Source organism: Lissotriton vulgaris, chromosome 9 (genome assembly GCF_964263255.1).
Source record: "Lissotriton vulgaris chromosome 9, aLisVul1.2, whole genome shotgun sequence".
Lineage (NCBI taxonomy): Eukaryota > Metazoa > Chordata > Amphibia > Caudata > Salamandridae > Lissotriton > Lissotriton vulgaris.
The window spans coordinates 647,826,251-647,853,416 of record NC_141697.1 but is presented as its reverse complement, the minus strand read 5'-3'; the positions used below and the strand labels follow the sequence as shown (position 1 = coordinate 647,853,416).

The 27,166-nt window shown below is 47.6% G+C and overlaps 1 protein-coding gene across 3 annotated transcripts in view; it reads left to right on the top strand.

Annotated features, from left to right (window-relative positions):
• The window catches only part of PCNX3 (pecanex 3), an 873,417-nt gene that overhangs the window by 501,585 nt on the left and 344,666 nt on the right, over nucleotides 1-27,166 (top strand). The gene's annotated exons all lie outside the window — the stretch shown is intronic.

Below are 27,166 nucleotides of genomic sequence, written 5' to 3'. Positions count from 1 at the left end.
CCCCGCCCTCGGGCCCGGTCAAACCGCTGAAAAAAGTTTCCGACGCCCCGCCTTCGGGCCCGGCAACGAAACCGAAACTGAAACCGAAACACTCGGACTCCCACCATTTCGGATCCGAGAAAAGGGCGACATCGACTTCGGCACCGAGGCTACATACAAAGGACAACTCGGGATCGAAACATTCCATGTCGAAACATAAATATGACTTATCGCCCAAGAGACACTCGATACCAAGAAAGTCGGAATCGAGCAAACATTCGGTTTCGAAAACAACAAGATCTGACGATCGAAAACAAAAGCACCTCTCGGAACCAGGACCCTCGGTACCGATTCAGGAGCAACAAACAGATCCCAAACAAAAGATCTTGTTTATTGACCCACAAACTGGGAAAGTGGTCACAAAGAAGAGAAAGAGTGAACAGTCAGAAGATAAACCTCTTCCTTCAAAAAAGAGAACAATGGGGACGAATATAACTCCTCCTGCTTCTCCTCGTCCTAGACTAACACCCTCTTCTCCTATTCCTCACAATAGGCCAAATATTCCTACACCTTCCACACCAAGACCAGCTACACCTCAGTCAGATGTAGACAGTGATCTGGGGGAGGGAGAACCTCAAGGGGATGACGAAACTATCCCAGATGAGGAGGATCCATGGGAAAATTATGATGTAGGGTCAGATGAAGACAACGACCCAGAGCTATATCCCTCAAAGCCTTCACCACCTGATGATAACACAGGTTTTGTGCAGCTCATTAATAGGGCAGCGAAATACCATAAAGTAGATATACATACAGAACCTCAAATAGAGGATTTCTTGTTAGAGACTCTACCTAATGCACAGAGAACATCAGGTACTCTCCCTATGTTGAAGGGTCTTCTTACTCACACAGATGAGATATTCGAAAACCCAGTGAGAGCCAGGGTGTTAAACCCAAGAATTGATAAAAAATACAAAGCGGCTCCAAAGGACCCAATATTTATTAGAGGGCATGTACCTCTAGACTCGCTGGTGGTCTCAAACGCTCGTAAAAGAGCAAACTCATTATCTACAGGAGAGGCTCCCCCACCAGATAAAGAGTCAAAGTTAATAGATGCATCAGGTAAAAGAGTAGCATCACAGGCAGCGAATAGCTGGCGTATAGCCAACACACAAGCACTACTCGCACGTTATGACAGGGCACATTACGATGAGCTAGAAAAACTTCTTACACATCTCCCAAAGGAACATCAGAAGAAGGCAGACCAATTAATACAGGAAGGTAAAATAATAACAAATACTTCCATTAAGTGTGCATTAGACGCAGCAGACACTGCAGCAAGGTCTATTAACACTAGTATCATGCTAAGAAGGCACGCATGGCTTAGAATCTCAGGATTCAAACAAGAGGTACAAACAGCCCTACTGAACAAACCATTTGATCAGAAGACATTGTTTGGTTCAAGCACAGACGAGACATTAGAGAAAATGAAGAAAGATACGGAAACGGCTAAGTCAATGGGAGCATTGCAACAGCCAACACACAGAGGTTCCTTTCGTAGATCCACCTATAGAGGGGGCTCAAAGAATACAGGAACAAATCAGCAATCCACATCTTTCACACCTACATCACCCAGAGGTAATTCAAGAGGCAGTTACAGAGGTAACAACAATAAAGGAAGAGGCCGCGGAAATAATAACCGCAACGCCTCAACACCAAAACAGTGACTTCATAGAACTCCCCCCAGACCACATAACACCGGTCGGGGGACGTCTATCACAGTTCCTACCTGTCTGGGAAAACATCACGTCAGACAAGTGGGTGAGACAAATTATCCAACATGGTTATTGTCTAGAACTCACAGACACCCCGCCAAACATCCCCCCCAAACAGCGTCCAATGAGTCAGGATCATCTGACATTGTTAAGAGAAGAAGTGCTAGCACTTCTACAAAAGCATGCAATAGAGAAGGTCCCAAAAGATCAACAGGGCACAGGAGTATACTCTCTATACTTCCTGATCCCCAAAAAGGACGGGTCCCTAAGACCAATATTAGACCTCAGACCTCTCAATGCTTACATAAATTCGGAGCACTTCCACATGGTCACGCTCCAACAAGTACTCCCTTTACTGAAGAAAGGGGACTTTCTTTCTACACTGGATCTAAAAGACGCTTACTTTCATATCCCAATTCACAAAGCCCACAGAAAATACCTAAGGTTTGTGTTAGAAGGACAACACTATCAGTTCAAAGTCCTTCCATTCGGTGTCACAACAGCACCGAGAGTTTTCACAAAATGCCTAGCTGTGGTGGCAGCACACCTAAGAAGACAACAAATACATGTCTTCCCATACTTGGACGATTGGCTAATAAAGGCCAAGTCAAAGGAAGAATGTCTTCACAACACACAGAAGACAATTCAATTGCTGCACCACCTAGGGTTCACAGTGAACTACAAAAAATCACACCTGCAACCAAACCAGATTCAGCAATACCTGGGGGCTACAGTAGACACAGAAAAGGCAATAGCATACCCCAACCCAGTCAGAGTACAGACAATGGTCGGGTTAATACAAAGATTTCAACCACAACACTCACTACCAGCACGAGTGTTTATGCAACTATTAGGCATGATGTCCTCCTGCATACTGCTAATACCACATGCCAGACTACAAATGCGCCCACTACAAGAGTGTCTAGCGACACAGTGGAACAGGCTCAAGGGCAGATTACAGACCTGGTGTTGGTGGACGACCGGACGCATCGCTCTCTGAAGTGGTGGAACACAGAAAACATTTCCAAGGGACGGTCGTTCCTAGAGCCAATTCCACAAGTAATAATAACAGCGGACGCATCGCTCTCCGGATGGGGAGCGCACATGGACAGATACACAGTACAGGGGAAGTGGAGTGTGCAGCAAAAGAAACTGCACATCAACTACCTAGAACTATTAGCAATATTTCTAGCACTAAAAGCCTTCCAAATGCAAATAACAGGCAAAGCAGTCCTGATCAGAACAGACAACATGACTGCAATGTATTATATTCAAAAACAGGGGGGGACAAACTCTCTCCAACTGTCCAGACTAGCACAGGACATATGGAGATGGGCCATTCCTCAAAAGATCTACCTGTTAGCGGAACACCTACCAGGAGTTCAAAACCAAATAGCAGACATCCTAAGCAGACAGTCAGAACAAGTGCACGAATGGGAGCTGCACGACCAAATACTACAGCCATTCTTCCAAAAATGGGGGCAACCAGAGATAGATCTGTTTGCCAATCATCAGAACGCAAAATGCAAAGAATTCGCATCCAGGTACCCACACCGAAGGTCCCAGGGCAATGCACTGTGGATAAATTGGTCCAACAGATTTGCGTACGCGTTCCCTCCTCTACCACTAATTCCATTACTGGTTCGGAAACTGCAGCAACATTCAATGACAATGATACTAGTGGCACCCACGTGGGCAAGACAGCCGTGGTTCACCACGCTGCTACAACTCTCACAAGTACCACATCAAAAGCTAAGGTTATTACCCATGCACCTTACACAGAACCATGGAGAAATAATGCACCCAGATCCCAAACAACTGAACCTAGCGATCTGGCTCCTGAAGTCATAGAGTTTGGGTATTTAGATTTACCACCAGAATGCATGGAAATCATTAAACAAGCAAAACGTCCTACCACCAGAGCATGCTATGCAGCAAAATGGAAGAGGTTTGCTATACACTGTAACAGTAAGCACATCAACCCTCTGGACGTATCTACTAAACAAATCATTTGCGATTTGTTACACTTACAGCAATGTAACCTAGCATATACCTCTATCAGAGTTCATCTAGCAGCCATAGCAGCATACCTACAAAACAGACAACATCTGTCATTGTTCAAAGTACCAGCAATTAAAGCTTTCATGGAAGGACTCAAAAGAGTCATTCCACCAAGAAGACCACCTTCCCCAGTCTGGAATCTCAACATAGTGCTTACCAGACTAATGGGGCCACCATTTGAACCTATGCATAGGTGTGAAATACAATTCCTCACATGGAAGGTAGCCTTCCTCATAGCTATCACGTCACTTAGAAGAGTAAGTGAACTGCAGGCTTTTACGATTCAAGAACCATTTATGCAGCTACACCAAAATAAAGTGGTTCTTAGAACAAACCCAAAATTCTTACCGAAGGTTATTTCAGCATTCCACATCAATCAGTCAGTGGAATTACCGGTTTTCTTTCCAAAACCACAAACAGTAGCTGAAAGAGCCCTACATACACTGGATGTTAGAAGGGCCATATTGTACTACATAGAAAGAACACAAACTTTCAGAAAGACAAAACAGCTATTTGTTGCGTTTTCTCCCACACATAAAGGCAATCCCATCTCCAAAGCGGGCATTGCCAGATGGATTGTAAAATGCATTCAAATATGCTACTTAAAGGCAAAGAGAACATTAACTGTTCCTCCTAGAGCTCACTCTACACGTAAACTAGGAGCATCTATGGCATTTCTGGGAAACATTCCACTAGATGACATATGCAAAGCGGCTACCTGGGTTACACCGCACACCTTCACAAAACACTATTGTGTAGATGTGCACACAACACAACAAGCTAGAGTGGGACAAGCAGTATTAAAAACATTGTTTCAGACAGTTGCAACAGACACCGGTGACCACCGCTAGGGAGAGAACTGCTATATAGTCTATTCATAATGTACCATCTGCAGCCCATATGCCTCGAACGGAATATGCTACTTACCAGTATGCATCTGTTCTTGGCATAGAGGGCTGCAGAGTGGTACATGCCCTCCCAGCCTCCCCGGAAACCTGTGTCTGTTCCAACATTATCTTATTTAGATACACTTACATGGGCACTCTTATCTGTATTCTACTATACTACTCCATCTAACCCTACTATGGCAAAACAATCTAAGGATGGAGCCGATGCCCATGCGCACTGCCAACCAGGGGAGGAGTCTCCAAGAGACAAAAGACTCTCCAAGAGAAAAACAAAGTGCAATCATCCGAGCCCAACACCAGATGGCGATCTATTCATAATGTACCACTCTGCAGCCCTCTATGCCAAGAACAGATGCATACTGGTAAGTAGCATATTCCATTTAGGAGGCAGCCCTGAACCAAGAAGGCAGATCCAGAAACCACAAGAAAAGAAGATAAGACGAAAATCCAAGCAGAGCAAACAAAACTACGCCCACTGACTTGGCCCTAGCCCTACAGGCCTGTCTCCCCTCTAACCTGCTCCTGCGAAATCCTGGTATGTCCTGCAGCCAGCAACCTCAAAAACCCCGGAGGACCTGGCTGCCTTCACTTCAAAGATTGAATCTCCAGTGCACACCGGACTTGCACAAACTGCAGCTTTTGGTGCCAGCCAGAAACCGCGAATCCAGCCCACTCTGCACCCGCCAAACCCGGCCCGAGCTCGAGTGGAAAAATACCATGAGGAGGTCCCCCCGGCGATCCTGACCCGAGATCTGGCCACCCCTGACCTTCCTCCGGATGACGCCTGCAGCCTCAATCCAGAGGACCCCCCTACCGCGACCAGAGCGGGGAAGAAAATCCAACGTCCCAAGGCACCCTTTCACCCGACGCCCCATGGCCTTGTGTGCCCAAACAGACTGCGCCTAACCAACCCACGACATCCCAACGTACCCCTTGAAGTGGTGGTGTCACCCAGAAGATCTTCGTCCCCGAGCCTGCAGTGTTTATATGTCCCGGAGGTTCTCCATTGGAAACAACTGGGCACCCGACCTCAAAACAGCACACTGCACCCGGCCGCCCTAGTGCCGCTGAGGGTGCACCTTTTGTGCTACTTTGGTCCTCAACTTGCCCCAAGCTAAACCCTAGGAGCTTTGCTCCCACAACCTTGTGGCCTAGCTTGCCAGCAGCCACCAACCGGAGACCCCCTATCCTCCATACGATAACATTGGGCCTCAACACTCTGCACCCGCCCGCCCTAGTACCGCTGAGGTTGCAATTCCAGTGCATCACTGACCCTGGGTGACCCTTGAGTCTAACCCCAGAACTTTAACTCCCACAGTCGTTTACCAATAACCTGTTTTTCCTCCATAGGATAACATTGACTATTTTCCCTCCAAAAAAAACGACTTAGTGTGGAGTTTTGAAAACTAAAGATATTCTTTAACAATCGTGCAAATATCCAAAACGTGTTTTCTCACCTTTTTGCAAGACATGTCCCAGTGCTGAATCTAGGCATCCAGCACTGAGTTACAATAAGTAGTAACTTGCCTTCAATTTATTGAAAAAAGCCCATTCATTCCAATGTACTGTATTTGCTAAGTGTTGCATACTACCGCTCCCCAGTAAATCAAACAAAGTACAATTTCTATTGCCTTTTCAAACTGTTCTATATCCAGTAACTTATTACTGAAAAGTATTTAATGCTTACCTGTACCAGGCCTGCTTGGTTCTAAAAATAAACAGTATATTTTTTTTTATACAAAAGGAATTGGCCTAGAGTTCAGTTCTTGTGTGTGAATTCATTTGCCAACTGAGTGGGTACATCAAATGCTTAACACTGTCCTCTGATACTGCCTTACTGCTCGACCAAGCTACCACTATTAGAGAGTATGGTTCTATCTAACTTTAACCTCTGCCTACCTCTGGGGACACTTGGACTCTCTACACACTATTCCTCATTTTGGTGTAGTATATATAGGGCCAGTTTCTTACAGAGAGACACAGCAAAGTTTGCCATCAGATGTGGCTTGAACACAACAGGCTCACTGTGTAGAGCATCAAGGACAAGGCCTCAAGTGTCGGGCCAAAAGATCCTCCACCTTCGAAGCCTGTCGATAAACCTCAGAAAGCGTCGACGCCCATTCACTTCACGTTGCCGCCGAAAGTGGCGCCGAAGGCTTTCACCCCTAGGATGGTCACCAACGTGCCCGAGAAGGTGTCCTCGGTGCCGAAGTCGACGACGGTGGTCCCGGCCGTAAAGCATCGACAATCTTCGTTGGAAGAACAGCAAGAACATTTTATCGATGCCGAAACAGGCAGACTTTCCCTTCATAAGCCGAAAATTGCCCCGGAACAGCCAATGGAGTCCTATAAAATTCCACTGAAGAAAAAGAAGGATTCCACTTCGACTCCTGTTCTTGTGGAACCAATTTCTCCACGTGGCCAAGATGTCTCACCCTCTTATTCAGATGTGGACACTGGGGAAGGTGATGATGATGAGTACAGCTATCCTGTCTACACTGAGCCAGATGATACCAATGAACCCTGGGCAGCTGGTGCTGACCCAGGTGATCCTCACTCTACCCCAGACACTCAGATGTATGCTGTAAAAACGTCGCCTACAGAGGATTCAGCTGCGTTTAATGCCCTCATTGAAAGGGCAGCTAAGAATCATGACGTCCAGCTCCATGCTGACCCCATTGAAGTGGACTTTCTTTTTGACACCTTTTTCGTCTCAGAGAGGACTGTCAAGACTCTGCCTATGTTGAAGGGTGTCTTGAAGCATGCTGGGGAGATCTTTAAAGAGTCTACGAGAGCCAGGGTGATAAACCCTAGAATTGAGAAGAAGTATAAACCGGCACCTAGTGACCCTACTTACATCAAGGGACAGTTGCCTTTGGACTCTCTTGTTGTTTTTTAATGCCCGGAAGAGGGCTAATTCACAAACAACGGGTGATGCTCCTCCCCCAGATAAGGAATCTAAGGTGTTTGAGGCATCTGAGAAAAGGGTGGCAGCTCAAGTGGCCAATATCTGGTGCATTTCAAATACACAAGCACTTCTAGCAAGGTATGACAGGGTGAAGTACCGAAAATTATTTACCACCTCCCAATTATAGTTATATTCACAACCAATCCCTTTCCAATTACCAATAATCAGTCGGTTGGCAGTGTAGAAGGTCCAAGCCTTTATTATGACAAACAAAACTCTGCCAGAGGAGCTCCTTGCGACCTAACCCCACGAGGTCCACCAAGAAGACTGCTGGCACACTGTCAGGACATCACATATATACAGTTGCATTTGCAGAAACATGGCCCAACATGGAAAAATACAAGCTGGTACAGTTTGGTACAGAAAGGAAAAGCCATATATGGCACACAAAGGACTCTTGGTTTAGCTCATCCTAGATTAGCAAGGTCGAACGGGTGACTCCCTTCTGCCAGCTCCGAGATGGCCCGCCCCGCACCCCTCCTGGAATGTGCTTATCAGGCCTTCTCCTGCTACCTACAACCTTGACGGGCCTAACAAGCTGAAACAGCAATTCTGCAACAGTTGGGTTATTTCTCAGAACGACTTTGGTGTAAGGAATGAACGGGGTCTGTTAATGCAAGGCTTCGAGCGAGGCCACAAAATGGCGTCGGTCGAGTGAGTGTAAAATGCGGAAAGTGGTGCAAGCTAGAAATTCAAAATACTGCAATATGGATTTATGCTAATGTTTGCGTGCATATGCTAAAACATTTAGATACATCATGCTAATCTCGAGATATCGATTATAGATACAGTATAACCGAAAATCTATTCCGGTTCCTCAAACCCTCCTTTTAGCGTGGTGTAGCTAAATGCAGAATCAGGCATTTAGTCTCGAAAAACCTCCTCGTTAATGGCCATTAATTCCTGAATCTCTTTTTGCAGCATCTGAAGTTTGTCGGGGACTGGGGTAGGAAAGCACAGTGTTGTGACTCAGGAGGCACAATAGGAGCAACAGACCGGGCCACATTGGATCAGGATGCAGCAGGTGAAGATAATACTGGCTGCCCGCCCAAAATCAATAACAACTTCCATCCCCAGGTGGACAGGAGCCCCCAGAACCAACCCGACAGTGACCAGGACCCATTATCAGTATGCATTTCAGAGGCAATGCGGTGCAGCTTTTGAATAGGTAGATGAACGGAGGGGGCGGAGTCTGGAATATATACGCAACAAGAGCTGCCGATCACGCGGCATGCCCCACCTCGATCAGCCAAGATAACGTCCAAAACCATACGATTTTGGAGTGCAACAAGCCTGGTCGCCTGAAGCTCAACAGTTAGGTTGGCCAGGATGTCAGTAGTTAAGTTAATTACATTTTCCACTATCCTGGACAATCTCCTTATTTCTCTGCTATTAAATATGGGTCCCCAGAATGGCACTAAACCTTTGCTAAAATCTGTGAATTGTTGCAAAGAGGTGTCAGTCTGATCAACTTCGGTCTTGATAAGCTGCCTGCGATGTCTATTGGGTACCGCGGTGGGTGCTGTGCGCACAGGGTATAGCTGGTGTGTCCTGTGATAATCAGATGGCGCTATGTATACAGGTGGGTAGAGGAAGGACAAATAACAGTGCCCAGCTCAATTACGTGGTAACCAGGTATATGCATTTTCTCCACAGACGAAATACACATTGGGTGGCGTAACTAACGGGGGGCTAATGTGTTTCTTCATACGATAGGTATAATTGCAGATACTGTCTCCAACCCGTACACGGCCTATTCCTTGCACACAGAAAACGGAGGAAACATTCAAAATAGGAATGGGTACAATACGGTCACCTGTAACATTTCGTGCAACAAAAAGCTGGAAATATTGAGAGGCATTGAAATGGCTAAAATCATTAAGTTCTTCCTGCAATCAAGTATCGTTCCTAGCCACCATATACCTGTTCATGCATGCCTGTGCGTCTATTGTCCCTCGTCCCCAATTTCCTTTTTGGTCAAAACCCCCATGTTCGTCAATATATGCTAAAATCACATTATATTCTTTTACATCGTAATCTCTGCGATTATCACCCCAGTGACGATATATGGCGGAGAACAGTTTGAACCAGGCCTCACAGCTTCTTAGATAGGACAAGGGGAGTGAGAGAAACAGATCATGATTATGCACCACAGATGGCAGAAGCCCACAAACCCAGCAATTAGTAGTGTTGGCAACACTGTGTGTCTGATGAAGCATTTCAACAAATACATTTTTAGCATAAGTCTGGCGATGTCGTTCTTTATGGGGTGCTAGAGTGTTCAGCAAATGCTCAGATGTGGCAGCGGTGGTCGGTAGAAAATTCTGCAAAGGGTATTTATGTTCCAAATATACAAACAAACCCATAAACACAGCAATAATGACGGCTATAACCACTACAAATGCTACTTTGACCCTCGTGGTCTATGTGGAAAACATAGGCTCATAGAATGGTATGTGTCGTGGTGCAATTGGAAATTCTTCTTCTAAAACGATACGGCCAAAAGGGTATATTCCTAGCTAAAAGTCCAAAAATAAGCTCGGGCCTAGCAGTCCGTCCTGCCAGAGGTTTCTTCTCCCTGTGTCCGTCAGAGCCTCACAGGTAGACTCCTATCGTTCATCTCAAGCAAACAAAAGAGTGGTGATCAAACTTTATTCTGTCGGGCAACCTGGCCGTTGACAATAGCTGATCTTCTTTCTGAACAGGGCACAGTGATCAAAGTTCCAGCTCTCAACGTGTTCAGTCCAGTGTCTCGCTCAGCACCTCAGACCAACAAGCTAGCAAACCCTGTCTATTCAATCAAGTCTTTCCTTATCTCCTAGTGTTGGGGTCTGAGGCACCGTTTTTTGTTTTCCTTGGTCGCAGGTTGTATCGCACATGACCCGGAACTTCCTGATCAGAGAATAGTACACCAGGTACCTTTCGAACATGAGAACTTTCGCTTGCCGGGGTACTGAAAACAGGATTCAAAGCAATTGCAGATTCAGCAGAGACCAAGTAATCTGATCTCGTCACTCCCTCCTCTAGCCTTGGTTCAATCTCACAGGCGTCAGAGAAGGGTACGAATGCAGCAGCTCTCTGTTTCCTGCGTCAGAATTCCACCTGGGCGTTGCTGATCATAGGGAAGTGGAAGCGGCAGCCTCTTCAGATGGGAGACATGAATCCAGTGTTTTCTCCCATCCACTTTAACCGCCGTCCGGGTGGCGAGCAGAATCTGCCGTGGCTCGGACCACCTTGGAGCCAAACTGGAGTCACGTTCAAACTTCTTGACCAGAACCCACTGGCCGGGTTGTAGGCGATGTCCAGGGCCCTCTGGCAGGGGCTGCAGTACGGAGGCTACCTGCTGATGAATAGAACAAAGATCTTTAGTCAAAGCATATAGGTAATCAATCAACATAGGATATTCGATGTCTGAAAAGGATAGTGGCCTGGGTACCCCCCATTCGTTTGCGGGCCTGCCAAAGATAATTTCATACGGGGAAAGGCCAGATCGGGAGTGTGGGGTAACGCCTAGTGACATAAGGGCTAGAGGCAAGGTGTCAGGCCATTTCAACCCTGTGCTTTCCTGTATTTTGGCCATCTTGAGCTTAAGAATACCATTGTACTTTTCCACGAGCCCCGCTGATTGTGGATGCCGGGCAGCATGGAACTTTTGCTTAATCTGTTGGCCCTCCCAGATATGCTTGACAAGGGCCCCATGGAAGTGCCCCCCATTGTCCGACCAGATCAAGCGGGGCAAACCAAAGCGGGGTACAAACTCTTTAAGAAGGGCCTTTGCTGTAGCCATGGCAGTATTTTCTTTAGTGGGGTAGGCCTCAACCCATTTGCTAAAAGCACAAACCACCACCAGGACGTATTTCAAGTTGTTGACACGCTCCATATGAATGTAATCCATTTGGAGTACCTCAAAAGGCAGCGTTGGGGGTGCAAAATTCCCACTCAGGACACTTTCTCCCTTCCCCGGATTGTGTTGCAAACAGACCATGCAGTATTGGACCAACCGGACAGCCGTCCTTTGGATATTAGGGTTGTTCCAAACTGGGTCCAGGAGCCCGCAGATACCTTTTGCTCCTATGTGTGCGGGGCCGTGCGCCATAGTCACAACGGCCTGTACTAGTGCATTGGGCAGTAACCATCTTTGCTTTGCTGTCAGATCAACCCAACAATTATTTTCATCCAGTCTTCCTACCTCCTTTTCCCATCTCTCTAATTCTGCAGGTGTAGCTTCCTTCTGTAATACTCTCACACTTTCCATGGTGTTATCAAACAATTCAGATTCCTCCACCCATCTTGCGGAAGAGTTCACGAACCTAGTTGACATTGGGGACTGTGCTGTCTGTTTGGCCACCTGATCTGCGAAAGCATTTCCCTCCCCCACCTCATCCACTATTGCTTTGTGCGCACTGCATTTGATGATGGCTAATTTCTTGGGCAAGGTGAGGGCATCTAGCAGCCGCAAAACCAGGGGACCGTTCTGTATTTTCTGACCATTGGAAGTAAGAAAACCCCGCTCCCTCCACAGCCGCCCAAAGCTATGGGCCACGCCGAAGGCATATTGGCTGTCTGTGTAAATATTGACTTAGAGTCCCTCACTCAACTCACAGGCTCGCAGTAAGGCCATAAGTTCAGCAGCTTGGGCTGACCGGTGAGGTACTCGGAATGTTTCGACTACTGTCTTCAGAGTTGTAATTGCATATGCAGCTGTTGTTGTTCCGTCTGTTAGTTTAAAACAAGACCCATCCACAAATAACTCCCCCTGAGGGTCATCTAGAGGAGTGTCAGTGAGGTCGATCCTGCCCTTAGTTTCTTCTTCGGTGCGATAAATGCAATCATGTGTGTCATCGGTAAGTTCACTCGGAGGGAGTGGTAACAATGTGGCAGGATTTAGTGTTGCACTTCGAGTGATCGTGATATGTGGTGCAAACAACGTTCGTTCATATCCAGTGAGGCGTGCACTTGTAAGATGCTGTGTTTTTGTTTTGTTTAGTAATGTGTCCACAGCATGCGGCACCATCACTGTCAGATTGGAATTTAGGACGAGTCCTTCCGACTGCCGGATCGCCACTGCAACAGCTGCTGTGGCCCTCAGACAGCTAGGAAGTGCTCTGGCGACATTATCCAGTGTGGTTGACAGATAAGCGCAACGTCTTTGCTTACCACCAAAGTCCTGCGTTAACACCGAAAGTGAGCAACCGTCGACCTCATGCATGTATAGTACAAAAGGTTTACGGTAGTCAGGAGTGCCCAAGACAGGAGCAGAACATAAAGCAGTTTTTAAAAAGTCAAAAGAGTGCTGACATTCATCCGTCCAGGGGAGGGGTTCATGCACTTCTTTAGTAGTCAGATGCAGCAGAGGTTTAGGAAGAAGGGAAAATTAGGTATCCATTGACGACAGTAAGAGGTAATGCCAAGAAAAGCGCGAACTTCACGTTGTGTGCAAGGAACAGACATTTTAGAAATAGTAGTAATACGTTCAGGTGTACCTCCTTCGATAGTAGATGACCAAGGTAGGTCACTTCCTGTCGACAGTATTGGAATTTAGACAGTGATACCTTGTTCCCTTTAGCAGCCAAATGGTGCAACAATTTAACAGTGGCTGTTTTGCAGCCTTCTTCCGTATCCGAGGCAATGAGTAAGTCATCCACATACTGCAAAAGAACATTACCCTCTGGCAAGTCCAGATCGTCTAGTAAAGCCTTAAGGGCTTGGCTATATATACTCGGACTTTCAGTATAGCCTTGAGGTGCGCGACAGAAGCGGAAGCTTCGTCCAGATAACGAGAATCCGAAGGTCTGTCTATCAGGATGGATAGGGATGCTGAAGAAGGCATTTTTCAGGTCAATGACTGAAAAGTACTGGGCAGTTGGCGGAATCATTGTGAGGATCGTGGTGATGTCTGTCACCACGGGATATTGTGGTACCACAATTTCGTTAACAGCTCTAAGGTCGATCACAAAGTGGTAAGCAGCGCCATGGCCCTGTTCACCAGAATCAGGATTTCTTTTTAAAATCGGGCTATTGCAAATATTAGTAGCCGTTTCTTCCACCACCCCTTTGTCGATCAGGTCTTGGATAATCGACAGCAAAGCCCGTTCTCCCGCGGGTGCTATTTTGTACTGCAGGATGCGCGGCATTTTCGCGCCTTGTTTCAGCGTAATGTGAACCGGGGGGATATCCAACTTACCCACATCAGCATCCCCTGTTGCCAAAGCGTTGCTGGGATGCCATCAAACTCTGGGGGAAGGGGTTCATTTTTAGCAAAACATTGTTTCATGTGGTCAGCGTAGGGTTGTATCGTTAGATAGACCCCGTCAGCAGAGCAATGTATTGTCGCGTTTAATTTCTTTAACATATCCAAACCCAGCAAATTTTCTCCGCAATGTGAGGTCAGCAAAAGAGGAGTGTCAATAGTGGCGGGACCGATCGAGAAGGGGAGAGGTTTGGAGATGGGACTGACAACTGGAACTCCCGAGAACCCCACTGAGACATTATTTTGCCCGTGCAGAGCCGCCCCTGGAACCAATGATCGAGCAACAGAACTATTCATTGCTCCCGTGTCAATTAGGAAATTCTCAGAAGTCCCCATCACTTCCTCTTTTACATAAGGTCCCTTTTGATTGACCGGGATCGACACTTGGCCCCTACTCTGTCCCTGGCTGTCCTATGCTTGTATGTATGCATCCTGATCTTCGTATTCATAATCATCATGATAGTACTGCTTGCCTTGGTGGTTATCGAAATGATTTCGCTCAGACTTGCCTGATCCCTCTTCTCTGCGCATATCACTCCGGCCGGGGCCTCCTCGTCCACGCCCTCGGATTGCTCCGTTCTGGGCAAGCAACAACGGACACTGTGCTTTCCAATGCCCCTCCTCTCTACAATATGAACACTGGTTTAAGCCCACAGTCGGAGCCCCGCCCGTGCCTCGGCCTGCACCCGCCCCTCTGGACATGGGCCCTCTGGCTCCTCTCCCCCCGCCTTGTCCCCGGACTACCTGCTTCAGCAATACTCGTGTTTTATGGTCCTTGGCTTTCTTTTTCACCTTCTCTTTACTCTCGTTCTCCCTATGTTCATAGTCCAGGTACTTTCTGCGGCTTGCAAACGTGCAGAAATTTCCGGAGCCAAGGTTGTAACAAATCTGTTCACGAACAACCTAGTCCCACCTTCCGTAGCCAAATCCTGTCCGCTAAAGTCAATGAAGACTCCTTCAAACCTAGTGAAGAAGCCGGACACGCTTTCATCCTTTTTCTGTCGGCAGGCAGACAGTTTATCCCAGTCAACCTTCCTCTGCGGTATTAAAGTGTGCATGAAGGCTATAATTTTTGCTGGCAAAGACGTTATTTCACCCCTTGGTTTGTCTCCCGGTTTGCGATCCCGGTCCCACCCTCTCAACTCATCCCATGTCCCCCCTAGTTCAGCGTGATCAGAGTCATGCGCCTGTCGCCATATATCAACAGGCACAAGTAACCCAAAGAATAGCTCCACATCTGCTAATGTTATTACGGCAGATGCCGCAGCTTCGGTCAGTTCCTTGTAGTAGGCGGTAGGTTTCTTTCGGGGGTCGGGCAGTTGGGATTTCAGAGCAAGGACCTCACTTCTTTTCCATGGAGTGTACACCCATTGCTCCTGAAACCTGGCGTCTATCAGGGCCCGGGTGATCTGTTGGTTATCATCGCGTAGTGCGGGAACTTCGGGATGATAAATGGGATGGACCTCTCGCATGGGATGCTGTGAAGTCCACTGAGGGCTCTTTAAGAACAATCTGCCTCGATACTGGACCAGGGTGACTACGTTTTTGTATACTTCCTCTTGGGTCAGATTAAATCTATGGGTCCAGTCTCGAATATCATACAGTATCTGAGGAGCACTCCCGTTATCGAAGCTGACCTCCCAAGACCAGATGAGGGAATTGGACATCTGGAATATCACATGTTGCTGCATCACCGGTTCTAAATCTTTCAATGTACTCCATATGTCAGCCACAGTATACGCGTCACTCCTTATCTATCTGACAGCCTGATCTGCTAACACTTCCTTTTCACCATATGCCACAGATGATCTAGTGAATAGTCGTTTACCATCCAACCCTCCGGATGCCCCTCTCGGAATCCGTTCCAACATACCGGGCTTGGTGCTGGCCGATTGAGACGCCCATACGGGACTCGGGATGCTCAATTGCGCGCGAGGGGATGTTAGAGTCTGCCTGGAATCGGGGACAAGGGTGGCCAGGTCCCCTGTAGAGGGGGATGGAATGCCGGCATCACGTCTAGGGGTGACAGAGCCCCGTTCCTCTGGTGCGGATGCTTGCGGTGCTGCCGCCGTTTGAACAGGGACCGCGGGATATATGCGCTGTGGGGCATATGGCAGGGGAGGTCTTTTGTCTAGCAGATCCTCTATCTCATCTTCAGCTTCATTTCGCGTAACATAGCTCTTATCCACTTGCAGCCTAAATCGTCTATCTTCTTTCTCAATGTTCTTTTCTGTTCTATTCTTGTCATGCGCAATAGCTTTCTGTGCTATTGTTTGCCCTTGCTGTATCGTGAGTAGTTTTTCTGACCGAATACGCCTTCTCTTTGCCTCCTTCTGCCATTTGTTAAGAGTGTCAAACATGGCCTGCCGGCTGCGTTTAACAAAGAGACGCTCTTGTAAATACTGAATCTTTTTCTCATCAAAAGATCCAGTTTTTGGCCACTGTAGTTTCACGTTATCCTTCGTATACTTATGCCATAAAGAATTAAAAAGAAGGGGGCCAATACCGTGCTTGCAGTACATATCGTGACTAGGCGTGCCTTCCGGAGGGGCTGGCTGACTTTCATCTAACCTCACGCTCTCTCGGTGTATGCAGCCGAAGCATAATTTACTAAGGCACGGCATATCCCTATCTTAGTTGTATTCGAGCTGAAAAGAAACCAAGGATTATTTGTTCAACAAAAACCAGAACAAAACTTCATCAATCACAACTCTCTCAGAAATGAATGAAATGAAATGAAATTAGATTTATAGAGCGCGTGGTTGCCCTTGAGCGTCCCAGCGCTACCTTAACAGAAAAAAACAGAAAGGCCCTGAGAGCAAAAAGAAGGGACCAAGGTTTATTCAGTTTTGGGAAAGAGAAAAGTTTTAAGCAATTTTCTGAACTTTAGATAGGAGACTTCCATCCGGATTTCCCTAGGGAGGGCGTTCCAGTGTTTTGCTGCATTCAGGGAAAACCGGCGTCCTCCGGTCCGGGCTTTTCTCACTCTAGGAACGAAGACCAGGTTCTCTCCGTCAGAGCGGAGGGTCCTTGGGGATTTATAGTGACAAATCAGTTTTCTTAGGGCGGGAGGACCTTTGCCTTGAAGTGTCCTGTGAGCGATACACAGAGTTTTGAATGCGATTCGTTCCTGGATGGGGAGCCAATGCAGGGATCTAAGTAGTGGTTTGGCCGAGGCCCTTCTAGGAGCTCCCAGGAGCATTCTGGCTGCCGCATTCTGTACCTGCTGCAGGGTGTTAATTGTTCCTTTCGGTGCAGCTAGAAGGAGAGCATTACCATAATCAAGTCTTGATAGTATTAGACCTTGGATTAGGAGCTTCTTAGATTGGAAGGGCAGGAGTGGGAGCACTTTCCGCACTGAACGCAACAGACCGAAGCAGCTGCCTGCGACTTTCTGAGCATGGGTCCTGAATGTTAGTTGGGGTTCGAACCAAACCCCGAGGCTTTTAATTTTCTCCTTTGCTGGGTGCAAATCCCCCATACAGGGGGGCCAGAGCTCGGAAGGCAGAGATGTGAGGTGATGACCTAGGAGCATTATCTCAGTTTTGGCTCCGTTAAGTTTCAGTTTGGAGTCTGTCATCCAGGAAAGGATTGCCGAAAGGCAGCTCGAGAGGTTGTGGGAGCATCCCCCTTGTTGAGACAGAGAGACGACGAGTTGTGTGTCGTCGGCATAGCTAATAGATTTAATCCCAAAGGGGGCTACTACATCTTCCAGCGGAGCCATATAGACATTGAACAATGTGGGGCTCAGGGAAGATCCCTGAGGAACCCCACATTGAAGAGGAGTGGATTTTGACATGGTGCCATTCTCCCATATCCTAAAGGACCGATTGTCGAGAAAAGATTTCAGCCACTTAAGGGCGGACCCTACGATGCCCAGTTTGGAGAGGCGGTGTATCAGGGTAGTGTGGTCTACGGTATCGAATGCAGCGCTCAGATCCAGGAGGATCAGAGCTGCTGATCCCCCTGAATCTAAGATGCACCTAGCCTCTTCTGCCACCACTATGAGGGCAGTGTCTGTGCCCTGCCCGGGGCGAAATCCCGTTTGGGAGTGGCCCAGCAGGTCGTTGCTCTCGAGAAATCCAGAGAGCTGCCGATTCACTAACTTTTCGGCGATTTTTCCTAGTCCAGGCAGCAATGAAATAGGGCGGAAATTCGCCAGGTCAGCAGGATCTAGTCCTGGTTTTTTTAGGAGGGCTTTGATTTTTGCCTGTTTCCAGCTCGGGGGGACGATGCCAGTGGTGAGTGAGGAGTTCAATAGATCAGTAGCGAGAGGGGAGATGGTGTTCATGATTTGCTTGAGAACATGCATGGGAGCTGGGTCAGATGGTGAGCCACTTTTAATGTTGGTTAGTGTCGAGCAAAAGTCTTCCCTGGTGATACCCGAGAACGACTCGAGTAAGGGTCCTGAAGTGGGAGGGGGGAAGGGATCGGACATCAAGGGAGAACCAGTTTGAGGGAGACTGTCTAGTATTTTCTGTATTTTTTGGTCAAAAAACTCTAACTGGTCACATCTTGATGTGAGGTCGTTTTGTATAGTGATTGGCGCTGGGATTTTGGTTAGCTGAGTGAGTATTTTAAAAGTTTCCCTGGAGGAGTTGGCTGCAAGTCTTATTTTCTCTTCGAAGAAGGAGGCCTTGGTCGTTTGTCGTGCGTCTTTATAAAGTCTCAAGGCCGCCTGGTAGGAGGTTTTGCTACTATGGGCCCAATCCTTCCTCCAAATACGTTCTGCCTTTTTACAGGATTTCTTAAGATCTCTCAATGCGGTGGTATACCAAGGGGATTTAAAAGTGCTGCTCTTTTTCGTAACCATTTTTCGGGGCAGAACCAGGTCCAGGGAGTTGTTGAGCCAATTCTGAAAGTTCTGGTCTGCAAGCAGAACTTCGGGTACTGATTCGGGGACAGATTGTTCAAGGGCAGATTTCAGTTTTTCCACTGAGAGTTTCGGCCAGGCTCTTTGGAGAATACGCAGTGGGGGGGCGTTGGACACTTCCAGTCGTACTTCCCAGAAAAAGGGCACTACAAAATGATCGGACCATGGTAGGGGCAGAGGTGAAGTGGCTAAGAACTGGGTGTTGTTAGAGAAGACGGGATCTAACAAATGCCCTTTGTTATGGGTAGCTTCCTTATTGAGAAGATGAAGTTCGAAGGTTTTAAAATTTAGCAGAAGTTCAACCGCAGCTTTGTCGTTAGGGTCGTCGATGTGGAGATTAAGATCTCCGAGTACCAGGAAATTAGAGGCCCGGGTGGCTGCTGCCAGGGTGACTTCTAATAAGGAATCGACAAAGTGCTTAATGCTGCCGGGAGGGCGGTAGATCAGGATTCCAGAAAGAGATTGTGTGGGAGTTAGTTGAATGCTGAAACTGGCGCTCTCTGCGTCTGAGATGCCACCGTTCTCAAGTCTACAGGTCAAGAAGTCTCGGTAGATTATGGCGAGACCTCCTCCTATTCCTTCGCTTCTATTCAGGTTTTGGACTAGAAAGCCAGTGGGAAGGGCGGAGATGACGTCGAACTCTGAGTGAGGGGATAACCATGTTTCTGTAAGAAAGAGCAGATCCAGGCGGCTTTCTTCAATCAACAGATTGATCTCAACCGCATGTTTAGGCAAGGATCTACAGTTTAGCAGTGCCATCCTCAGGGTTTTACAAGCATGGCCATGCTTTCATTCAAAGTCATACTCACATTTGTAAAACAAACTTTCAGTTGGACATAAAACAAGACACAGAGTTTTTATAAATGACAGAACAAAAGAATTACCAATATTCTGCAAACAGAAGGTGGAGCCGTCGACTCCCACCTATGGAGAACCCTTTATCCAATTATCCAAAGCTGCAAAGATCACCTTCTGACAACAGTCTTGTCCTTAGACTGCCTGGAGATAGCTTACACAGGTTTCTAAACCACAGACCAACCTACAGGCCATCCAACAGTATTCATGGTTCACCTCCCGAACTATGCTGGCTAAGCCCGCTTTTGCAAGCGCCGCTCCAGATCTGTCAGAGTGCTACCCAATCTCAACTGCCAGCATTCCCAAGAACAGTCCGGCCGAGTGAGAACCGCAGCTCCCACAAAAGGTGTATAGTCTCTATCTCCAGTATTCCCGTAATAATCAAACCAGAGGCGTCTGCACGTGCAATGCCAACATTGCCCCGTCAGACCCCCTTCTCAGAGTTTCTCCGTGACCATAGATCACCAAATGCCAAGTACCAAAATCAAGAGTTTCGAAAACATAATTCAGCACAAAATGAGACGAAACACTCACCTGGTGCACACTGGTTTGTTTGCACGTTCTCCACTGCCAACTCTCGATAAGGCCAACGTGGCTGGTTCTCGGGTCACTTGCAAAAAACACAGTTGATGGACAGAATGTAGAACAATGTCATACATTCACCCCAGTACAAGGATCTGGGCCTAAATCCATCGTTTTTTTGCACTCCACACCACCCTGGGTTAGACACTGGCTATATGCAAATCAGCTCTGACCCTGTGCCTCATGGGAACAGTCCAGTCCGAACTACCAAGCCATGTCTTTCCCAGACCGGAATCAAGCATCCAAGGACCGGTTTCTGGCTATCAGCCTGGATAGCTTGACTCCAGTGGTGTGGAGAGCCTGGGACACACCCGAAGGACTCCGGCGTGGGGCCACTAGCAGCTGAGGTTCTCGGGATCGGGAGAGCGGAGCAAACCCCGAATTCTCGTTGGTCTATTCTGCAACCCCCCGATCGAGAGGACCCCTTTTAATGTCCCGGTTGTTGTCTGCAATACAGAGGGACGACCCCAACGCGAAGTCCCGGCGGAGTCGCCAACTGAAGTACCGAAAATTATTTACCACCTCCCAATTATAGTTATATTCACAACCAATCTCTTTCCCATTACCAATAATCAGTCGGTTGGCAGTGTAGAAGGTCCAAGCATTTAATATGACAAACAAAACTCTGCCAGAGGAGCTCCTTGCGACCTAACCCCACGAGGTCCGCCAAGAAGACTGCTGGCACACTGTCAGGACATCACATATATACATTTGCATTTGCAGAAACATGGCCCAACATGGAAAAATACAACCTGGTACAGTTTGGTACAGAAAGGAAAAGCCATATATGGCACACTAAGGACTCTTAGTTTAGCTCATCCTAGATTAGCAAGGTTGAACGGGTGACTCCCTTCTGCCAGCTCTGAGACGGCCCGCCCCGCACCCCTCCTGGAATGTGCTTATCAGGCCTTCTCCTGCTACCTACAACCTTGACGGGCCTAACGAGCTGAAACAGCAATTCTGCAACAGTTGGGTTATTTCTCAGGAGAACGACTTTGGTGTAAGGAATGAACGGGGTCTGTTAATGCAAGGCTTCGAGCGAGGCCACAAAATGGCGTCGGTCGAGTGAGTGTAAAATGCGGAAAGTGGTGCAAGCTAGAAATTCAAAATACTGCAATATGGATTTATGCTAATGTTTGTGTGCTTATGCTAAAACATTTAGATACATCATGCTAATCTCGAGATATCGATTATAGATACAGTATAACCGAAAATCGATTCCGGTTCCTCAAGGGCACACTAAGACACACTGGAGACCCTGTTGCAGCACCTGCCAGACGAATACAAAGAGGCAGCTGAGATGCTCATCCAAGAGGGGAAGCTGATATCCAATGCTTCTATTAAATGTGCACTGGACGCGGCTGACACCGCGGCCAGAGCCATCAACACTAGTGTCATGCTGAGACGACATGCCTGGCTCAGGATCTCAGGATTTAAGCCGGAGATATAGACCACCATTCTTAATCAGACAGTAAACCCTGATCATCTATTTGGCGCAGAGGTGGACACCACCTTGGAGAAGATAAAAAAAGACACTGAAACTGTTAAGTCTATGGGGGCTCTGCAGTCCCAGCAGTTCAGGGGTGGTTCTTTTCGTCGCTCAAGCACTAGAGGTGTTTCCAGAGGCCAGCTCTCCCAAACCACACAGTACTATAAGGGCAACACGCAGACCACATACACCAAACAAAGTCGAGGTGGATATCGTGGAAACAGCGCCAAGGGCAGAGGTCGTGGAAACAACAACTCCAGATCCTCCGCCACTAGCAAACAGTGACGCCTTGTCACTGCCCCCCGACCACACAACACCGGTCGGGGGGAGACTTCAACAGTGCCTGCCAGTCTGGAAGTCCATCACCACAGACAGGTGGGTCACACAGCTTATACAGTACGGTTATTGTCTGGAGTTAACATCCACTCCACCCAACATACCCCCAAGACACCGTCCTATGTCCGCCGAGCACTTGCACTTATTGCAGCAGGAGGTCCTCGTCATGCTGCAAAAAGGGGCAATCGAGCTTGTGCCTGTGCAAGAAAGAGGCACAGGGGTTTACTCCCTGTACTTCTTAATACCAAAGAAGGACGGGCTCAGACCCATACTGGACCTCAGACCCCTCAATCAGTACATCCTATCGGAGCACTTTCACATGCTGACCCTGCAGCAAGTCCTACCGTTGCTCAATCAAGGGGATTTTCTCACAACACTAGATCTGAAGGATGCGTATTTTCATATTCCACTACACCCGTCACACAAAAAATACCTACGGTTCACCATCCACAACCAACATTACCAGTTCAAGGTTCTGCCTTTTGGGGTCACCACGGCACCCAGGGTGTTTACGAAGTACCTGGCGACGGTGGCAGCACACCTAAGGAAACAAAACATTCACGTCTACCCTTATCTGGACGACTGGCTCATCCAGGCAAGGTCGGCCCAGCAGTGTGCCGCCCACATGTCCCGCACCATTCACCTTCTTCACGATCTGGGATTCTCACTGATTTACCCAAAGTCCCACCTGCAACCCGCCCACATACGGCAGTATCTGGGTGCGACAAACACTCTGGCAGCCACAGCACAGCCAAATTCAGTGAGGGTCAGCAGCATTCAATCGCTGATACAAAGATTCAGAGATCAACTCTCGCTTCCAGCACGAGTGTTCATGCAATTGATGGGCATGATGGCCTTCTGCATCTCCATAGTCCCGCACGCGAGACTACATATGCGTCCGCTTCAGGAGTGCTTAGCACGTCAGTGGACTCAGGCTCACGGACAGTTGAAGGACCTAGTGTTGGTGAGCGGTCTGGCATGCAACTCTCTGCATTGGTGGAATCCACAAAACCTTTGCAAGGGACGACCGTTCCAAGAGCCTGTTCCACAGATCATCCTGACGACGGACGCTTCTCTCCAGGGATGGGGAGCTCATGTACTCCATTACACTGTGCAGGGACTATGGACACCGCAGCAAAGGAAGATGCACATCAATGTTCTAGAACTGATGGCGATCTTCATGGCACTAAAAGCCTTCAAAGTACATCTGTGCAACAAGGTCGTGTTGATCCTGACGGACAACATGACGGCCATGTACTACATCCAGAAGCAGGGAGGTACACACTCTCCACAGTTGCTCATCTGGCTCAGAGCATGTGGAAGTGGGCCATTCAAAGGAATATCTTCCTCATGGCGGAACACCTCCCGGGCAAGGACAATCAGATGGCGGACCTGCTCAGCAGGTACAGCCACCAAATGCACGAGTGGGAGATACATCCATCAGTACTCCACCCGTACTTCCAAAGGTGGGGTCATCCAGAGATAGACCTGTTCGCCACAAAAGAGAACGCAAAATGCCGAAGCTTTGCCGCCAGGTTTCCACACCCACAATCGCAAGGCAATGCGATATGGATGAACTGGTCTGGCAAATTTGCGTACGCTTTTCCCCCAGCACCTCTAATACTGCTGGTGGCACGCAAGCTGAAGCAGCACTCGATGACTCTCATCCTGGTTGCTCCGACGTGGGCTTGCCAACCATGGTACACCATGTTTCTGGAACTGTCCGTGGTACCGCATCAAAGGCTGCGCCTCACACCCAGGCTTTTGACGCAGAGCCATGGCGACATTCAGCATCCAGATCCGCAACAGCTCAACCTGGCGATCTGGCTCCTGAAGTCTTAGAGTTTGGCTACCTCAACTTACCTCCTTACTGTATGGACATCATCCGGGAGGCAAGAAAGCCCACCACCAGAGCATGCTATGCGGCGAAGTGGAAGCGGTTTGTCATTTATTGTGCAGACCACAACATTAACCCGCTGGATGCATCTATTCAAAACATCATTTGTTATCTCTTACATCTGTACAAATGTAATCTGGCCTATGCTTCCATTCGTATACATTTATCCGCAATGGCTGCTTATCTCCAGAACAGACCGCACCTATCACTTTTTAGGGTGCCTGCCATTAAGGCCTTTCTGGAAGGACTCAAACGTGTCATTTCTCCACGGACGCCACCAGCTCCAGAGTGGAAGCTCAATGTGGTCCTCACCAAGCTGATGGGTCCCCCTTTTGAACCACTGCATTCCTGCGAGATTCAATTCTTGACATGGAAAGTGGCTTTCCCTATAGCCATTACGTCGCTACAACGAGTTAGTGAACTCCAGGCACTAACTATCCAGGAGCCATTTATTCAAATTCATTCTAACAGGGTGGTGCTTCGCACTAACCCTAAAGTAGTGTCTCAGTTCCATATCAACCAGACTATAGAACTACCGGTGTTCTTCCAAAATCCAGAGTCACTTGCGGAGAGAATGCTCCACACACTTGACGTCAAAAGGGCCCTAATGTACTACATTGATGGGACCAAAGATTTTAGGAAGACTAAACAACTGTTTGTTGCCTTTGCGCCACAACACAAAGGTAACCCCATTTCCAAGGCTGGTATAGCCAGGTGGATCGTTAAATGTATTCAGATCTGCTATCAGAAAGCCAAGCGCACTCTCACCATTCCACCAAGGGCCCACTCCACCCGAAAGATGGGGGCCTCCATGGCTTTCCTTGGAAATATTCCTTTGGACGACATATGTAGAGCAGCCACATGGTCTACCACACACACATTTACAAAACATTACTGTATTGATGTGCACTCCAAACAGCAGGCAACTGTAGGGCAAGCTGTTCTAAAAACACTTTTCCAAACTGCTGCAGCTGGCACGGGCGGCCGCCATTAATGGAGGGACTGCTATGTATTCTATGCACAGATATGAATTCAACAGCCCACATGCCTCGAACCGAATATGCTACTTACCAGTATGCATCTGTTCTTGGCATGTAGGGCTGCTGACATTCATATCGCCTGCCCTCCTCCCCGGCGCCTGTAGCGGCTGCAGCATTCACACATACTTCTAGCATGGTCATCATTCACTTAGTTTCACTCCATCTTGGCCACAATGGCTAAAATCAATCTGAGGATGGAGTCGATGCCCATGCGCACTGTAGTCCAGGGGAGGAGCCACCTATCTCGTGATACTTCAAAGACTCTTCCAGGACAACAATGTGCGATCATCCGGACCCAACACTAGGCGGCGATCTATGCACATATATGAATGTCAGCAGCCCTACATGCCAAGAACAGATGCATACTGGTAAGTAGCATATTCGTTCTTGGCATGTAGAGCTGTAGATTCACATGCGCCCTCCCTCCTCCCCGGACACCTATGGTTGTTGCAGTTCTTATTTACATTACATACACATGGACATCTCTGTACTACACTTACTCAATTCTCACCCTCTTGCGGGAAAAGAATCTAAGAATGGAGTCGATGCTCATGCGCACTATCAGGAAAGGAAGAGTGACCATACCTCGTGACTGGAAAAGACTTATTCTAAGAACAACAACTTGCAAACATTGTGACCCAACACTAGATGACTGGAGTATGCAAAGCATGTGAAGCTACAGCTCTACATGCCAAGAACAGATGCTTACAGGGTAAGTAACATAATCCACTCCTTACTTCCCTTTGGTAACTCTTTTTAGCGGATACTCTATCTAACACAGATTTCTCACCGACTCTCTCTGCTCTCCATACTGTAGAAAGGGTTTTTTTCCCATTAAAAAAAAAATTCCCTACCCAGAGATCTGTGCAATGGTCAAGCCAATTTGTTGTTGGACTCTACATCTGAGTGCGCTGACAAGCCTTAGATAGCAACTGAAATCAGTGCGTCTCGATGGCGCTTATATGTAGTTTTGCTCATCACTTCCAGAGCTGAACGCCGTCCGTGCGGAACCACACAATGCCACCTACGGGTGCCAAGGAGTACTTCTTTTGAGTTTCCAGATTCAGTCCCACATCTGGGGGTTATCTCAAGGTGAGGAACTTGTGGTTAAATAGAACATTTATCACAAAGAGTATTGCCAAAGGTGTTTAACTTGTTCTTACTTAAGCATTACCACCAGTGGCCTCCAGGGAGCAGTCTGGGCCATCTTTAGGGTAGGTAGTAAACCTGCAGGAACTGCTGCAGCAACAGATTCATTGCACATTGTTTAGCTTTGATGGGCAAGGCAATGAAAGTGAAGTATCTGTAATAAATGTGTAGGAAAATATATTCCCTGATTTGACGGAAGAAAATATTGGTATACCAACAGCGAAATTCAGGTTATTTGACCCACACTCCCCTGAAGGGGGCATTGCAGGCCAGTCTCTTCAGCATCAGCTCACTAGACCAGACATGAATTCCTTCTCACATCTTAACTTACTGTCTGAGTGTGGGAGGATATTTCTTTTCAGTGACAATAGCTGTAACATGCGAAACCGGATGCAGCAGTGACTGTGCCTATGCCTCAACAGGTGCATCTATATATTGCCTAATAGAGCAAAAATATTTGCTCATGTTCTACTGAGATATATTGAATTTCTCGCTTGCTGACAAGTGAGGGCAAACTTAACCAGTTTGTTTCCACTCTCAAAGGCTAAACTCTTCAAACTGCTATACTAGCATTTAGAAAATATATCAGTTATCACCCCTCTATCATTTGGCCAATAGACCTAGGTCTTCTCCCCATTTGCCTCAACACAAGTAAGAAATTTGGGAGTGGCATAAGGGAATCCTGGTACCAAATAAACAAACCAAATGAATCCTCAGCATCATACACTGCCTGTACATGTGTGTTGATTGGCACGGATATGGATGTAGGACAGGACCTGACTCTAGTTGTTGGCAGGCCTGCTTTGATTTCCTCTGCAAGAGTATGTACAATATAAGAAAGAACCTCTCACATGCCATTAAACACAGCCCGGTGTTGTGTGAATGACCACAAGTCTATTTAGCTGTGATGCCCCTGGATTGATGCAAGGGATGCTTGGCCACTTAGATCAGCCTGTCTTCCTGATAGAACTGCCTAGGCTCCCAGAGTCTGCAATGTCAGACTT